The sequence below is a fragment of the Lemur catta genome, chromosome 4 (genome assembly GCF_020740605.2).
Source record: "Lemur catta isolate mLemCat1 chromosome 4, mLemCat1.pri, whole genome shotgun sequence".
NCBI lineage: Eukaryota > Metazoa > Chordata > Mammalia > Primates > Lemuridae > Lemur > Lemur catta.
Window position 1 is genome coordinate 38,513,573 of NC_059131.1, and position 19,264 is coordinate 38,532,836.

Consider the following 19,264-nt stretch of genomic DNA (forward strand, 5'->3'; position numbering starts at 1 on the left):
TTTTATTTATTGGTTGGAGGATAGATATACAACTATAAAGAAAAATAAAAATCAGGAAAAAAAAACAAACAAAACATTGAATGTGGTTGTAAGCACACTAATTTTACTCCAATAATCACAAGGTTCTGGTAGAATTTCCTGTGGTAAAATATCAAGAGTAAGTAGCCACCATATTGGAGATATTTGGTGAATGGGGTGAATAACTCTCAGTTAAGGACAAAACAAAATGACCTCAGACTCCACTAACGGTGGCTCTCTTTAAGAGGTGAGAGCACTTGCTTGAGGTCTCCCAGAGTCAGTTAGTGGTGGATAAAACAGAATCTGCATGCTTGCCTCCAGGGCCTGGAACAATCTGCTTAGTTTGTTGTGTTGGTTTTTTTTTTTTCCCCCTATGGGACTGTTTTTATGATGGTTAATTTCCCTTCAGTAATAAAAAGTGTAGGACTCTATTAAGCCTCCTTGACCTGAGGTTTCAAGAGCTGATTATCCAATTTGTGGATTACCCAAGTTGTATGATACCCTTTTTTCCTGGCTGCCTGCCTTTACTGCTCAAGCACACCTCCACCCAAGAGCCTGCAAAGGACACAGGGGAAGCTGACATTTAAGACAGCCAATGCTGCTGGTTTTAGCCCTGCAAGGAAAAGATTTTGCAAAGTAGACTTGTTCCTAAGAAGCTATGTGAAGTCTGTTCTGTAATTTTAATATTATCTGTTAAAGGCAATATATTGTGAAATTTATATTTATGTAGGTTATTAAAACTTACTTTGCAGTGTTGTTTAAACACATACAGTACTAAATGCTTGGTCTTGGGTACTAAAAAGAGTAGCTGTTATTGTTACTATTATGATCTTAAATGTGTAAGGTCTTAAGTGTTAAGATTTTAAATGGGTAAGAGGGGAGTGTTCATTATTTAAATAAATGAGTACTTCCCTGAAAAGCAAAGAAGCATTCTGTATTAGTACTCTCAAATACTAATGTTTACATGAATAGTTCTCAAAGTTCATAATTCTATCTCTTACCTCTCATGAATGCTACATTTTGAAAGCCTTTATTTACTAAACAAATAGTTTTTTATTAAGGAATATTTCATTTTAAATTTATCAAAGACTTCTAAACGTCAGAATGAGATAGTCGACAGAATTACAGCCTGATGCAAATAGTTATTTTATTTCGCTTGCACTAAGAGGGGAAAGTATGTGGCCTTTTCTAGGTTTGTTAAAATATTGAACATATATAACCTTGTTCATTTCTAACTAAAAGCGCCCTAAAAAGTATAGAGGCCCAGGTTGGGAACTGTTATTTTTCAATCATAACTGCTAACCACTAGGGAATTTCTTTTTAATGTATTCCTTAATTATTTCCTTTGGAAGTTTCCAAGTGCTTTAGATGTCAGATGGGTTGTGCCTTTTGCCAGGGGTTGCTTAGTTAACTGTTTATTTAATGAATGGGGTTTTATGTGCAACTGAATTTCTCATGGCACATGTTAGAAAATTTTTGGCAGCATTTAAATTGGAGAACTGAGAAACATATTGGCTCTATGGAAGCTCAATCAGCTCCCAGGCAGGTGCAGGGATTTTGCCAAGGAAAACTCAGTAAAATAAAAAATATAAAGAGCAAATTCTCACACAATCCAAGGGAAACTGAATTTAGTGTTCAGGATTAAATAAATGCTGGACCCAGGTATCTCAGGTGGTTCATGAATGGAAGGGGGAAATGCCTCACAACTTCAAGAGAGAAGCTGGAATGGGATCTCCTTGTTTTGGAGAATTATAGTATGTGTACATTTCAGGATTGCTTGGAAAACTCAACTAGCTGCTAAGAAAAATAAGAGAGTCGTGTAATTTCTTACATATTTGTTCCTTATGAGGACCTATGTCTATAAGTTACTAAAAGATATTATAGGTTTATTCATTTCAATTAAGAAATAATCAATTATTGAATATTTTTTAATGGCCATAGTACCTACGAAGCATCCTAGATCAAATGCCCAGATGGCCACATTCAGACATACCTGACTTTTGTCTTTGATAATTTGTCACACCTAAGGAGCTGCTAGGAAAAGAAGGAGATATTGGACAACGTAAAGTAGAACCAAGTTTTGCATGAGGCTTACTAGATGTTTTGATGACTTCCAATGTCCGGGTATCTATTTATTGGTATACGTTGTTGGTTATCAGGTTTATTTTTTCTGGGGACTGGAAACAGGAAAATGTCCTGATATGTTATCTGGGCTTTGAAAAGTCCCATATCCACTGAGAGATCATTTTTTAACTCAATATAAGAAACAAAATGGAGACAATTTTTAAAAAATTAAACACTAGTTTGAGAAAATAAAGATGAGAATGTAATTATCTACCAGCAATTTAAGAGGAATAGTTCCAGCCTACTTGTCATTACTATGTGAGTCTCCAGGGCCTGTGTGGAATAAAAGCCATTTGGAGTCATCTCCTCCCAAGTATAGCTGTCATCAGCTCCTCCCTTCAATACTCTACACTCACTTGGCCAGATCATGTCCCAGCCCCAGTCCCTCTCTGGAAGAATAATTTCCTGAACCAGTCTCATCCTCTCTTTCTTCTCTCCTAAATGTGGCTTCTTTCATTACTGGCTTACTGACAGGTCCTGGCATTCTTGGGCAACCAATGGTCTGGCTGGCTCCCTGGGTTTCTATCTGTTTGGTGTCATTTTCTTGCTTTATTCAGAAATGGTAAACCTCTAGGTAGCTACATAAATTAACACATGTTCTCCACTTCAGGCCTAGTCACTGTGCGCTAAATAAACCTTCAGCAGTCCGTTCACTGGGTTTGGCCACCTACACCCACTGTACCCCTAATTATCTCTGATTAGCTAGTATGTTGCTTGACATAGTATTAATGTGAATCATGATAACACCAAACACCAACCATCAAGCACCTTCTAGGTGATCCATGCTTGCTGAGCTATGTTGCACAAACTCTTTTATTTTTCCTAACAGTCTTATTAAGTAAGCATTTTTATCTCCACACTAAAGCTCAGAGAATTTAAGTATCTTGTCCAAATTACACAGCCACTAGATGACTGAGCAGGGATCCAACTCAGCATTTGTCTAATCTGATTCCAAACTCACAGATGCAATTTTAGTGCATGCTCCCACCCCATGGGATATTGGCTGAGCTCCTGTTTACTTAGCCAGCACTGGTCCTGGGCACATTTTCTCAATCTCGTTGTCACACCTTTAGTGTATAGAAGTAAAGGGACATCTTATCCCTTTTCACTTTTTCCAACAATTTGCTCATTTGACTAGTTGTGGATTTCTTAACACTACTGGTTAAAAAAAAAAAAAAAATCTCCTTAGGTTCCATCCCACTTCTTTTCTCCCTGATTTCAGGATAATTGTGGCTCCCCTGGCTGTCCTATGGCACTCTGATTCAGTGTCACACTAACTTTGTGCTCACTTCACTCTTAGGACCAAATTACCCGCCCACGTTTCCAAGTAAGAACAAAACTTGTTTTGACTTTTAGCAATTCCTTAAACTAAGATTTTCTAAGTTACCTTGTAACTGAAAAAAATAAAGAATGAGATTTAGCATTAGCAGGAATGACATTCTAAGGATCAGTTTCCAGGGGTCTAGATTTAGCTTTGGCTATTACAATCTCCTTCAGACAGAGAGAGAATAGAGTACAACCACATATAGATTGGGGATATTTTTTTCATTACAACTGATGAAGTCCAATACAGCAGGGCCAGGACTGAAGTGAGGTGGGTGAGTACTCACTTTGGGTTCAAAATATAAATGGGAATGCTAAAACCTCAGCAATCAAGACAAATATTTCAATGCAATATTTTAAAAACTTAAAAAAAGCTCATGATGAATAAGATATTAAAATTTTAAATAAAGATAAGATCAGTATTATTGAGTTTTCCTTTTGCCTTAAGTTCCACTATACCTCATTACACTACTGCAATACTGTATTTTTCTAAGATTACAGAACTCAATTTAATATGTGGGATATGTATTTATTAAAACAAATGCAAGTAACTAGAGTAGTTTGAAGGGAGGGGAATGTCATCATTAGATACCATTAAAATTAGAACCAGATGCACTATTAATTTTTAAGGTGTCATAGTCATTAAAACCACTTTTATCCAAGGATAATAGTGACAAACACAGAGTGTCCAGTCAGACACTGTTTTAAGCTCTTTAGTCATTTAATCCTCATGACAACCTGCTGACACAGAAGGACAGGCCCACTGTTGCAGAATCCCCAAGGGCATATTCATTAGATTACAACATATGTGGAGCTGTGCAGCACAGTGACTCTCATAAAATTAGGGTCCCCATTTTACAGATGAAGAAACTGAGCTCACATAGTAAGTAGCAGAACCAAGTTTCAAACCCAGACATTGCAGATCCAGGGTCCTTCCTCTTAATCATATTACAGAAGCAAACAAAGCCTCTCAAAGACCAAGTAATCTAGCCTTATTTCTACCTCAAACCCTGCCCCACTTGACCTCACAATGCAATTAACTTTTAAAAATAATGACCGCAAGAATAAAGATCCTGGCATGAAATTTTATAAAAACAAGTTAAAATTTCAAAAGAGATTATATTCAAAAGAGATTATATTCAATGACTTGCCATTGAAATCACCTTAAGCATCAATCATACTAATTTAAGAACTGCAGTAGATCTCTGACATTCACCAGGCTACAGGCCAAATGTAGAAACTAGACTAAATAGTTAAGATATTGTTACAAAATTTTGATAAATAAATAAAAATTAATTCAATGGCTCAGAGATACTGAAAGGCCAATAAAATCCAGCCCCCTAGCCTCTGCCATTGCCAAAGGACTAACTTCTAAGGTGTATAGCTGGTATTCTCGCATCAGTCGGCCAATGTGATCTAAGTGTAATATAATCAATTATATACATTTTAGCTTTTCATGTTAAATAGCACTATAATTGTATAATGAAATGAGCATTTGTGAAGGATTATAAACAAAAGATTAAAGGATCTAGAATAACACCTAGACATTTTATCTAACACATGGGCCTTCTCAAGTAACCATTGTCACCAATTCATGCTGCTCATACACGTGGATTTTTGATTACCCGGTTTACTACTAAATTAAAGAGAAAAAAATAAAAACTCTAATGTCTCTTTTATAGGGTATTTACTATTGATATTTTGAGCCTGTATCAAAGTAGGAGTATCTTTCAGGATAAGACAGACAGAGCAAGCTTGGCTCTTGGGAAAATGTTGTTCTGGAGAGGAAAAAGGGTTAGAACATGGCCTGGGAGCACAGCACTAATGGGAAGAATCAAAGATAGACAAATATATGAGGAATACAATATGTAAGGCCTTTATTCTACACAAAATGGTGGGTGTTTCCATAGCTCTGGTAAAGAGATTGGTGCTGTCACGCATATATTGTTAATTACTATTTATCATCATTTAGTATTAGTTTTTATAAATGTGGTAAATCCAATAATCTTCTGCTCCTCCCTCCTCATGCTAACATATCATTGAAGAAAAACTTTACTTTGTGTGAATTCAGGGATGTTGTCATGCCCAGATGATTTATGGAAGAATTCTCACAGTTAGCTAGCTCTGCTTTGCCAAAAGCAACCCTAAGCCCAGCAGCTGTGTTGCCATGTGTCCCACTGGTCACATAAGGAATTAGATATGAATGTGGGTAGATTATAAGAAACCCATCCAGACTGGAGGAAAAACAACCAAATGGGCAGGATTGACCAGTGGTGGGAGGCTCAGAAGTATTCTTTTTATATATTGTTATTACTGTGCACCTATTTTATAACATATTTATAACATGGCACTCTTCACAACGATTCTGAGTCTTGTTAGATAAAGGCTCAAAGTGACCCAAGGGATGATAGATAAGATTTATTTTGATATCAAAGTGCTTCCTGTAGCTTGGTCACCTTTGTGATTAGATCATGGAGATGTATGTACCCTAGCAACTTACCCTATGCTAGGTAGATGTAAATTTTCTGGTGGAAGAAGTCGTTTGGACAGTTACTCATTAATGACAACATTGAGCTGTTTTTGACCAAGTCACAGGAGATCACTTAGGAAATAAAGACTCCTTTTGAGAATTAGGTCTAAGTTTAAAACCCAAATCAGAATGCCTACACTAGAGCAAAAAGAAAAAGAAAAAAAAAATGTTTGCACTGCTCATTGTTCTAGCTATAACCCCAAGGATGTGTTTCTTAGAGAATCCAGTTGATACCAAAAAGCCTCTAAAGGAGATACTACTTAAAATTACCACAATATAAAATGTTTCCCAAGGTGATGCTTAAAGGAATAGGAGCATAACCCTAATAGCTGATTGCTTCACAAAGGTAAAATATAAATGGCCATTTAGAAGATCCGGTTTGCACAGGAAAGGAAACTCAATCAACAAGTTAGGAATTTGGAGAATTTTATTAAGTCTTCTGGGTCTTGAGAAGACCTAGAAAAAAGTGACTTCTACGCTTTTAGATACAATCAGGACAAAACTTTTAGAGGTTAAATCTGTGTGTTTTTATTCTCTGTAATCTGAATTCCTAATTTTCCCAAGGTACTTTTGCCCAGGGTAATACTGTTTTCTTTGTTGCCTCTTGATTGTCCTGAAAACAGAATCTACAACTGAACACATTTGAGAAATGTAGAGTTCTGTTCAGCTTTGGATCTGGTAAGATTTTTTTTTCTTTTTTTTTTTTTTGAGACAGAGTGTCGCTTTGTTGCCCTGGCTAGAGTGAGTGTCGTGGCGTCAGCCTAGCTCACAGCAACCTCAAACTCCTGGGCTTAAGCGATCCTACTGCCTCGGCCTCCCGAGTAGCTGGGACTACAGGCATGCGCCACCATGCCCGGCTAATTTTTTCTATATATATTTTAGTTGGCCAGCTAATTTGTTTCTATTTTTTTTAGTAGAGACAAGGGTCTCGCTCTTGCTGAGGCTGGTCTCGAACTCCTGACCTCCAGCAATCCACCCACCTCGGCCTCCCAGAGTGCTAGGATTACAGGCGTGAGCCACCATGCCCGGCCAAGATTTTTTAAAATTCCATAGTGAGATCATAAAATGAGAATTTACGTTTTATTTAGAAAAGCCACAATTTTCAAGGGGAAAAATAAACATTTAAAAAGATTTGTGCACTTTGACATTTCAACATGGGGTAAGAGATGCCTGTGAAACATGGGGTATATCAGCAGAGCAGCAAATATTTCAAATAACTAGAGGGAAGTTCCTGCAATATAGGAAGGAGAAAACCATTCAGATGCTTGGGGGAAGAGCTAAGAAAGGGAAAAAACAAAGATAAATGGATGCACCTGGAGTGGCCCTCCTCCGCACAGGAGCCAACTTTAAGAAGATCAAACACCCAGATAGGACTGAAGAATTCAGAAAATATTAATACTAGTGCTGGTGCCACACTCACCTGGGAAATCTGAAAGTCTCTCAGAGAAGTCCTGGTTTTGACAAGGTGCTCTATCCCTCAAGGCCTGGGAGCAGATGTGGTAATAACAGAAGGGAGTTACCCTAGGGAAGCCTCAGACTCCGGAGGGTTACAGAGAAGTTCTTGATCTCCAGGTGAACCCAGAGATAACAGGAAAACCCTGGGACCAGAAGTTGGCCTGGAGCCTATGCAAGGAGCCTTCCAGAATCTTGAGCCTTAAGGAAACCACAAAGCCCCAAGTCCTGAAGGGCACATGCCCGCACACAGCGCCCAAACGACCAGCCAGGTCCTTTTCTGATGCATAAAACGTGTGGTCAATACCAGACAGGTGATAGATATTATGCTATGCCAAATTCTGCTGCCATAAATCCTCCCCAATGCACTCTGGGTGAAAGGATAGAATATACTGTTTTCTTTTTTAAATATAAGGATCTTTTGTATTTGATCTGGCTCTTTCTGTTTTTGAAAACATACTTCTTAGTGTGTTCTTTCATAAATATAGACTAACTTAGACCATCTCTTATAAGAGTGATGCTACTAATCTCAAAGTTAACGATTATAATAATAGCCACTACTGATTATTCCCAGCGTGTACCATTCAGTTTGCATCACAGCCATTATCACCAATTATTATATCAATTCTCCAATGTAGGGGTTTTTTTAATCCCCATTTTCAGATATGGTAATCAAAGTTTAAGGAGTTTAAATAACTTTCCTAAAGTCACACAACTAGTAAAAGCTCATTCCATTATATCATACTTAATCACAACAAATGATATCTAACAAATGAACCGACCCTGACAACCTCGGAGGAACTGACAAGTCTGTGAATAAAAAGTTAACTTTCTTTTTTCCCTGTCCAACATTTATCTTCAGGATTTTTCATTTTCTTAGTAGATAGGACCTATTGGGTATTGGACTGAGGGCCAATTGAGAAATTTCATTTCTAGTTTCAGCCATGCCATTCATTGTGTGAATTTGGGCAAGTGCCTATTTGGTTTTCTCATCTGTTCAATCAGGATAAGGACTGCCTTATTTCCTTCTCACTATTATAAGTAGTTCTGGCTTTGTCTAAATTGATATAGAATTGGATAATATGGAAAGTGCATAAAGTTCACTTTTATGGTGAATTAAAAATGCATTATTATTTATATCTAAAATTATATCAAGTATGAGCATGATAGGGAGACAATTTCAATTTGTGGATTTTGTGTTAGGGGCTGGGCCAGATACTGAAGATGTAATGGGAAAAAAAAAAAAAAAGATCCAGTCCCTGGCCTTGAGGTGGTCCCAGCCTGAAGAAGGGAGTTAGGAACACACACAGCTGACCAGAAAGTGACAAGGCAGATACAAATATAATGTTAAGAATCTAAAGTCAAACACATGGATTTCTGCCTGGGTCTCAGGAGGCGAACCTGGATGGGAAATGTCTCATCCACAGGTCTGTTTGGTGGTGGTAGCTTTTAAGTTAGTTTGTGAGGAATAAAACATGTTAAAGGTATAAGGATATTCGTAAAATGAAAGTCAGGACATTTTAGAGGTTTACAATGAAATATGATTTTGTTTTTATCCATATTATAGCCAAATGAAGATTAGGAATAAAACAGGTCCTTCTTAGGAATGGAGTTCATAAAAGATGCAAAACTCAGTAGTTTCAAAAAATGTGATAGAAAATTTAAACCTCTGCATCTGCAGATTCAAGCCATCACAGAACAAAAATACTAAGGGAAAAAAATGAAATAACAACAATAAAAAATAATAAAAATTTAAAAAATGCAGCATCATACCTATTTATATAGCATTTATTAGGTATTATAAGTAATCTAGAGATGATTTAAAGTATACAAGAGGACATGCATAGATTATATGCACACACTACACTATTGATATAAGGGACTTGAGCATCCATGAATGTTGGTATTCATGGGGAGTGGGTCCTGGAACCAATCCCCTATAGATATCCAAGTATGACTGTATCATATAAGGAACATATTTCTTGATGAAATGTCTTTTGCTGATTGCATTGCTGCATATGCAAAAACAGCCTTCCAAGATTTTTCCATCATATGTACATAGCACTGTTTTATAAGGCCTTAATCTACTGATATTAATAGAAGATTTGTGTTTATCCTAAAGAGTCCACCTTTACTTCTCTTCTAGCATGTCAATAAATGAACACCAAGAAAGACATTAGAAACCCTGTGCATATAAAAAAAAAATGGCAGTAAAAGAAACCCTGTGCATATAAAAAAAAAAATGGCAGTAAAAGAAACCCTGTGCATATAAAAAAAAAATGGCAGTAAAAGGAAGAAGTCCAAAATGCCATCTAGCCAATAGAAATAGAATAAACTGGTAGGCGTCTTATATTCACTTAAATTTTCAAATGATTTTAAGAGGATGTCCCTCAAAACTGCTTGAGACATTGGCTTTTGTCAAGAAAAATGATCTGAAATGAAATTTGGATATGCACCAAAAGCTTCAGTCTTCAAGGACTTTTCAATTCCCTTCAGTTTGCGTGTTTGGAAATTGAACGATTCAGCATATCTCTAATAAAAAAATCATCTCCCAAGGCTCCTTTTCTATGCCAGCGAAATCAAATTAACTTCAAACAGAAGAGGTTAGATGCATACATAAAGGAAGTATCAAACTGTAACATCACCTCGCTCCAGCTTGCTAAGGTCTCCTAATACCTACCCAGGAGAGAAATCCAAATAATTAACCTCACCCAAGATTACTCTGCAAAATCTAAACTTTGGTTTCCAAAAGAGAACAGCACTAAATTAATTATTCCACTATGCTGTCAGGGTTTCCATTGACAACACTATATAGTAGTACTCTGGACTTTTATTTAACATTCTTTGAGAGCCAACAGGCTGCCAGGCTCCATGTGCAGCCTAGGAAGTGTGCAACACTCATGCCTTGACAGCTAAGCAGCCATTGGATTCAGGGGATTCCCGCGCTGGAGGAGCCGCAGTGATGCTCCGTACCATCCGAGCCGCGGACTGCCACGTGCGCACCACACGGCCTCCCCTGCGATGATGCATTGCGCTAATACGCTCTCAGAGTGTGCTCGCTGGGATGTATTAGAGCAATACATCACCAAAACGCTTTAGTTTATATGATGTATTGCCACGTGAGGTAGAAATGGTTGCCAGGGAGATGTCTTAAAGACTAAATTTCTAATGTTTTATAGTAAATGATGTCTATATCACCGTTTTTGGTGATTTGGAAAATAATATTTTGAGATTCTGTTATGGCTGATCTTTGATATCAGTGCTTTTCCTCATCATGAAAGCATTCTTACTGTAGATCATTTTTAAGCTGAACACTCAGTAATTAAGCTCCACCTAAACATGACATCGAATGAATGAAGAGGTCTATGTGCACAGCTGTGCAATCAGCCCTGAAATCCAGTCATTGGCATGGACCCTGGTGCTGGGCTGCATCTTCCCCAGTGGGCACCATATGGGCTAGTGGCGGGCTCTGGGCAGGAAACATGAGAGCCAGGTGGAGATGCGTCCTAGAGGCAAAAAGCTCTGTGCAGACACCTACTTACTCTGTTCCAATCCTGAATATTCTTTAATGACAGGCTTTGCATGGCTATAGTTACAGTACCACAGCATTCTGATATCTCTTTTTACTGTCTGATTTTATTAGATGAAAGGATGGAGTAACTTTTAGAAACCTAGCATTTACAAATTCTAAAAATAGATATTAGAGCTTCTTCTATTATAATATTTTTTTCAGATTATCCAAAATATGTTGCTAGATGCACATTCCATGAGGGCAGAGCCCACATCTATTTTGCTTATCATATTTCTCCCAGTGCACCATGCTTGGCCTGTAGAAAGTGTTAAATAAATATGTATTCAACACACTAACGGTCATGCTCCTCTTTGCAGTAGACTCATTTCACCAGCAACTTTTTCTCGGAGGCAAAGCATGACTTCCTTCAAATGCAATTGTCCTATCTCATAGCCAGAAATTAAATTGTATCCACTAACAGTAAATAATGGCAGTTCTTTTTAAAGGAGTGATTCTAACTTGTAGACCTTGCTTAAAGCCAAGTTAGGGATATGATATTTATTTATAGAAAAAGAGAGAGGGAGAGAATGATAGAGAAACAGTGAACAATTTATTAGTAGGATTTACCCGTGCATTTAAACTTGATTAGATTCATTTAAAAGTATCCTTTTTCATATACCTCTTTTCAGAAGTCTTTATTATCTAAAGAGGAATCCATGCAGATAGAGTTTATGATGCGGTGGTGACTATAAATAGACAAGAAAAATTTGTATAGGGATTATAGAATTAATGTTACTACTTCATAATCACATTTCGTATATTATTGTTTTTAGTTTAGTTACCTTAGTGATAAATTCCCTAGTATATTTCATTCTCAGTCATAGACTTTGTTGGCTACTTTTGACAGTGTCATATATGCTAGGATCCAATATAAAACAAAACAAACAAAAAAACCTTAAAATAACTCTCTTAAATTTGCATTTCAGACTAATACCAGTGCATTCCCAATTGCCTTCCTAGTGAATCAAGTTTTTACACTTCTTTTTTGCCCCCTTACATTGTGCATCATAGATCTCCTAAATAGCTTTGATTTTAATTTACCTAAACAAAAACAATATTTTACTTGCAAATTCAATAGGCTCACTTTTACTCATTACCATATACACACACACACACACACACACACACACACACCTCTTCACATTTCTTTCATACGTTCTATGCATATATGTTCTATGCATTAAAAACACTGGATTTGTTTGCATCCAGCTTGGTCAGGGCATAAAATGAGAGTACTTCTCTATTTAAAGTCTTGCCAACTCCTATACCTGCTGAAAAGAAGGCTTTCCTGATCCTCTTTCCAATTTTCTCATTCGCCTTCCTCTGGCTTCCTCCCTCTATACCCTTTTCCCCCAATCTCCTCTGCGGCAGGGTAGCCTTTCTTTGGATCTCTAATTTGTAACTACTGTACCTCTAGTATAGAATTTATTGCATTCTTGCTAATCCTTTCTGACATTTTAACAATAAGCTCCTCCCTGTCAGCAGCCACATTCTCACCTAAAACTTGCATCTATATTCCTGCTACAGCAAGTGATAGACTACTACCTACTGGTTGTGATAGTCTGAACCATTATTACATCGTCTCATCTCAGCATTTTTTCACTTAAAGATCATTCTTGGTGAGATGCTTCACATACAAAAATCAATGAAAAAGTGCTGCTGACTGATGGACAACTTTGAGAATGGTGTGGGGATACAAGAGATACAATTATAACTTGTTCATTTTTCTCCCCGTTACTGGCACAAATAAAAGATTCAGAATCCAAAATAAAATTTTGATAATCTGTAAATGTAAGTTCACTATAACAGATAAATATGAACTGCATATAATCTAAAAAGAGATAACTAATAAAAGTATTTTAAGTTGCCCTTTAAGATTGATTTTGCCTTAACATCATCACCCAAGAGCATTCCATATTTTAGTTCCTAAGATCACATGATGCATGGGATTTTAGATTTTCTTTCTTTTAATTAAGTGCTTAGCTGAAGAACATTACTAAGTATTTTTTCAACCTGTGGCCAAGCTGAACTTTGTGTGAAAATAGCAAGAAATGAGAATATGCAAGGCATTATATCTACTGTTATGATTGTCTTGGGACAAATATAAAGAAAATTCTACCATAGTATATATTTTAATGGTAATAGTACCTGACTGAGACACACACATACACACACTTAATGGTATGTCTTTCTGAATGAAAAACCTAAATTGAAATCACAGCAATACAGAATAGTGATATTTTTATTGGGAAGTCCAAGTTTTTAGTAGATGGGAAGAGATTGTTAAAACAATTAGTAACCAATAAGCTTATGTATAGTGTACAATAATGTCATCTAATTATTTTTTTATTTGGACATTTGTGCATATCTAGATATTATGAAGTCTGGCTTGAGTCCCTTAATTTTTTTTTAAATGTAGATTAAAAGCTAGGAAAACAAAAATGTAAATTGAGCAAAGAAAGAATTATATTTCCTTAATTTTATAAAACCATTAGAGGCTAAAATTTGGTATTGTCTATCCCATGACAAGTTGATGCAGAATATTACAAGGAACACAATTGCTATGAACATCTCCAATTCCAATATTAAATCCAATGCCCCAGATGTTCTTGTGATTTCCATTGTCAGGGACCTTGAGCAAAACTAGGCAAATTTTTTATTTCTCATTCTTTTTCTATTTGTTCATACCAGGAGAATAGTGTCCAGGGCTTAGGACAAGACCAATTCCAGAATGACTACAAAGGAAAGGTTACTATATAAGGTGTGCTTAGGAGACTGTTTTGCCACTGCATTTGCACAGAAAAACTATAAATTTTTTTTAAACTTTTTAATTTTTTTAATTTTTTGTTTTTAATTATTATGGATACATAATAGTTGTATATCTTACAGGGTACATGTGATGTTTTGATATAGGTATACAATGTGGATTAATCAAATCAAGGTAATTGGGGTATCCATCACGTCAGATATTTATGATTTCCTTAGGTTAGGAACATTCCAGTTCCACTCTTTTAGTTATTTTAAAGTACATTTGGAGATAATTGTAGATTCATATGTAATTATAATAAAAATGCAGAGAGATCTCATTTATCCATTACTCACTTTCCCCAAGTGGCAGCATCTTTCAAAATCATAGTACAGTATTACAACTAGGAAATTTGCATTAATACAATCTACCTATCTTATTCAGATTTCTCTACTTTTGGACTCATTTGCATGTGTGCAGCTGTGTGTGTATTTAATTCCATGTAATTTTATCACATGAGTAGGTTTCTGTATCCACTATCATGGTACCTTTTTAACATATTGTATGTTACAGTGAATAGAAACAGCAAAATATGCTAAAGATTTTTTATATGTGTTCTAGAACTAAATAGGTATAGGAAAATTTAAACAGTTCATATCAATGAACTGGACCATTTTTATTTTGATTTGGGATCACTAAAAAGCTATTGATGAGAATATTAAGAGGACTAAATCTGCCCCTCTGCCCGATTTGCTCTCAAGGGATCTGAGGGCATCTGGGGTTAGATTTGAATTATGTACCACAAAACCATCACTTCTTATTTTGAGTACACATTTCATGTTCAGATTTCTTTTCCTTTAAGCTGCACTTCTCACTTTGAAAGTTATATAACCTTGAAGATGTAACAATTCTTTCATTTAAAAAAATACTTTTTTGAGGACAATATTTTATGCTGAAACAAATCAACAGAATTATGAATTTGAGATTTGAGGTTTAGCCTATGTGATATCGAATAAAAAAATACAAATATTTGACTAGACAGAAGTTCCATAAAGGCAGTGATTTTTGTCTGCTTTTTCTGCTGTATTTCTTGAATCTCAAACATTGTCTGGAAGATAGTATAATAAGTAGACACTCAAAAAATATATGCTGAATGGATTAATGATTAAAAAGAAAAATGTTTAGCTAGCAGAAATATTCTTCCTTGGCCTACACTTTTCATTTTAATGTGGCAGCATCTTTTATCTATGTATGCCAAAAGCCTGCTAATGACTAATCCAAATAATAATTAACACTCATATTGCTACTCCCACTTTTATAAATAGCTTTTCTCTTTTCAAATAATGAAAATTCAAATAAATTAAAACTGGCTATATTTCACCATCCCATCAGATACGTAGGTGATATAAATGATAAATTTGTAGCCGGAGAGAGTAAACTAAGGGGTTGAATTTAATTACTGTTTTCAACAGATAAATATGTGCTCAGTTCCTAAACAAGAGTTTTCTGTGAAATTCTTCATTAGATGCAAGGGAAACTGATAAGGAGAAGTAGATTTAAATTGAAGTTGTGAATTTGGAAGGATCACATGAGAAAATATCATGATTGAGAAGGAAAGGGCATCTTTAGGGTCTCTTGAGAGTGTCAAGGACAGAGTAGGCATCTCCCTGTCCTGGGCAATAAGACATCTAGATAAGAACGGCAGGAATGGTAGGAATGATAGAGCCAAACTGGGTTATATTTAAGAGCTCAAATAGAGTAACTGATTTATCCAAGAACATATACAGTTATTAGAGGCAGACCCAGGACTATATTCCAGGTACTATAAACTGGGTACACCTGGAAACATGAGGTAAGCCATGGTGGAGAATGACATCTTAAGGAAAAAAAACATGCCATGTACATAGTGAAATTTCACTCTAGTACACCATCATAGAAATATTATTGCTTTTATGATTAAAAAACAGCCATAAATTAGTAAGATCTTGTTTGAGAACATACAAGTCACCTGTTCACAATAATTCAGTTTCCCTAATATCCAGGAAGGTTTGTTTGACCTTCAGAGAATTTTCTTAGCTGCAGGGATAAACGATTCCTCAATATAAATTGCAGATTTGGTTCTAAATATTGGTTTTTTGGATGGCTAACAAAATTCTAACTCCACAAATAGGTAATCAAAACAATTACTTATCAGATGAAAGAAAAGAATAAAATAACGTTAAACAAGGAAACAAATACAAAGAGAGACAGGGGAAACCACTAGCAAAGCCTAACACACAAGTATTGTCTAAATAGTTTCTCAGTTCTTTATTAACCATACTTTTGGATCTTTCAGAAAAAATATATCAAAATATCTTCTATATGTTGGGTTGTATTTATTTCTAAAATACTTATATAAGCACTTCCTTATGAACAATTCTAATAGCTACAAGTTTCCAAGCTGATCCATATGGGTTAAAGTTGCCCATGGACCTTTACAATGGCCATAATAACTGAACCCATATACCCCTACTAACTTCATCAGCTGTCAGCCACTTCCAAAAATTCTAAGGTCCAATAACAATAAACTTTGGTTCTTTCCCTAAGGAACCCATGACTTTGTATATGTTGTCTCTCTGCCTACATTGGTTTCATCTCCCTTTTCTCTCTGACCCCATTATTCATTCAATGCTTTCGCCTTTCCCCTACCTTTTGGTATGATTAACTTACTCACCTTGCAAATCTCACTGGTACAACGAGGCAGAGAAGCTGTCCCTAACACCATGGTCTGGGACTCCCACAGCACCAAGGGTGTACTCCTATCAGAGGACTTACAATGAGTGCTGCAATTCCCTTCAAACCAAACCCTCTTGTTTCCACAATGAATGTAAGTTTACTGAGGTTAGAGACTAGGTTATGTTAACTCTTGTATAATAGTGCCCAGCACAATACCTGGCATATAGTGGTACTCACCAAATTTCTAAAGACTGAGTAAACAGCCAAGATTTATTGAGCACCTTTTATGCCAGGCATTGTACTGAGGCTATTCCACTCAAGGTGCATCGAAGTTTGCAATTCCTTCTCCCCAAGGTAAATTTTTCTTTAAAGTTTAGGACTCAGAACAGATGTCCTAACCCTCACCATCCTCCAGCTATCAATGATCAGTCATGCCTCTGGAATACATAAAAACTAAGATAATGATACTGAAAATACTAAAATGTAATTATTATTATTATCTCTCCCACTGTATCTTGTGCTTTAAATCCCTGCTTCCTGATCCTCACCTTGACCCCAAGTGACTAACGATGAGCTGAACATTTTGTTGGAGCCCAGCAAATGTTTGTTGAATCAAATCCATAGAATTGAAAAGATTCTAGTGCTCTTTTTCCTCTTCTAAGGATATGGAAAATGTTCTGCATTAATATGTCCTTGAAAAATTCTGATTTCAAGTTTTGCCCACAGAATATTTTTGAAGAGGAGTAAGGAGTTATGTGTTACAGTTAAGAGAAAGAAAATCTTCCCAAAAGTCCCAAAAGTTAATGGGTTCAAAGTTATGTTGCCCTAAGAAAGTTCTTTTATTTTTGTTCAAAGCAAACCAACAACTGTCCCTTAAACTCAAAATGCTAAAAAGAGAAAATACCAACTTGTTTGCATGACCATATGTTCCTATATTTCTAGGTCAGTCTTGATCAAATACTTTCTTCCATGCACCCCATAAATACACTTGTACTCATCAGCCCGTCTGTCCTGGTTTTGTTGGTTAGAAAATGTGGTCATTGCAAGTGTTCTATTTATTTCCTACCAACCATCTAAAGTTTCTTTTTTATGTTTAACAATTTTCAAATTATTTCAGCTCTCTTCTGAAAAAAGAAAGGAATAAATGGGCAGCTGTCAGCAGAGAAGATAAATGTAATGAGCTATTCCTATTTTGACATCAAATGACTTAGAAAAGTGCAGGTAGTAGAGCAAGGAAGAGCAAGTTTCCTTCTGTTAGATAAAGGGTTCTCTGTAACCTAAGGTTGGGAAACCAAAATGAATGGGCCATCTGGGCCTGCAATGTACATGGTCAGTATCAATACTGTCTGTCACTATAGTTTGGTGTATTGATTTAAATACTATAACCACAGTATATTTATATGAATGTGATGCGAATATGAGAAAGTTCTGAATCTCAGCCCCAGAGAAGAAAAGTTCACTGTATCAAACAAAAATAAAAGGTGAGGAATTCTGGGATGTTTTGTGTGTGACATATAGTCACAGACTCATTCACTGCAGTTTGATGCTGTATTTCTCAAATTTAAGTAGTGTGCACAAACTTTAAATAAAAAAGAAAATTTACAGATCCCCAAGTATAAATCTACATAACTCGCCCTCCTCCCATAGATTCTGAACGTTCTGATTTGAGAAATAATGGAGTAGTATAGTTAAATGCATGAGTTTTAGTATCAGATCTGTATTCAGTCCTCTGTGGCACTTAGTAATTGAATAGCTTTAGGCGAGTTAAACTCTCTAAACCTCAGTTTATTCATGTATAAGACTGAGATAAAAACACCTGCCCCTAAGTGAAACAGGCCAAACACAAAAAGACAAATACTGTATGATTCCACTTATATGAGGTATCTAAAATAGTCAAGTCCAAAGAAACAGAAAGTGGAACGATGGTTACCAGAGGCTGATAGGAGGAGGACATGTGGTATTGTTGTTAAATGGGCATAGAATTTCAGTTTTGCAAGATGAAAAAGATCTCGATATTTGTTGCATAACAATGTGAATATACCCAACACTACTGAATTGTATACTTAAAATGGTTAAGATAGTAAATTTTATGTTTTTTTAAAATTTTTACAATTAAAAATAACACCTGCCCAGTAGGATTATAATGATGATTAAATTTTTAAAATGAATATAAAGTGCTTTACCCAGTACCTGGCATAGTCAGTGCATTTTATGAATAGGAGCTATTGCAAATGAAACAATCACAATTATGAAAAGTACCAAGTACACAAAATTTCTACTGATTCAGGGAACAATTTTCTTTTCCTCAATCACTGTTTTAGTTGGTTGTTGAAGGGAGCTCAGTCTAGAGAATCATTGTACTCATTCCACTGATTCATTCGTGTTGCCAACTTTAGCGACTGCTATGAACCTTGTTCTTTTAGTGAAGCAGTAAGTGGTAACTTGAGGAAGTGCCAGTCTCCAAAGGGGGTCATTGAGTTATATTTGGTAGCATTCAGGAATTCTGGTAGGCAATGACAATTTCTAAACACCTGCTGAGAGCAGAGCCATACAGATAAAGAAAAATCTGCTGGAAAAATGGGCCAGTGATGTGTTATTTGGGGCAAGAAGCCAATGTCCTTCTTAAACTGACTTCCACTCTTACCTCTCTGATACATCTCTTCTTACTTACTTTGCTCCATCCACATTAGCCTTTTTGGTATTTCTGAAACACCCTAGACCTGCTCATCCATCATGGTGTTTGCACTTGCTGTTCTCTGTACTCAGAATGTTCTTCCTCAACCTA

The 19,264-nt window shown here is 36.1% G+C and overlaps 1 protein-coding gene across 14 annotated transcripts in view; it reads right to left on the reverse strand.

The window, feature by feature from the left end:
* Nucleotides 1-19,264, reverse strand: part of NRXN1 (neurexin 1) — a 1,034,155-nt gene that overhangs the window by 606,474 nt on the left and 408,417 nt on the right. The gene's annotated exons all lie outside the window — the stretch shown is intronic.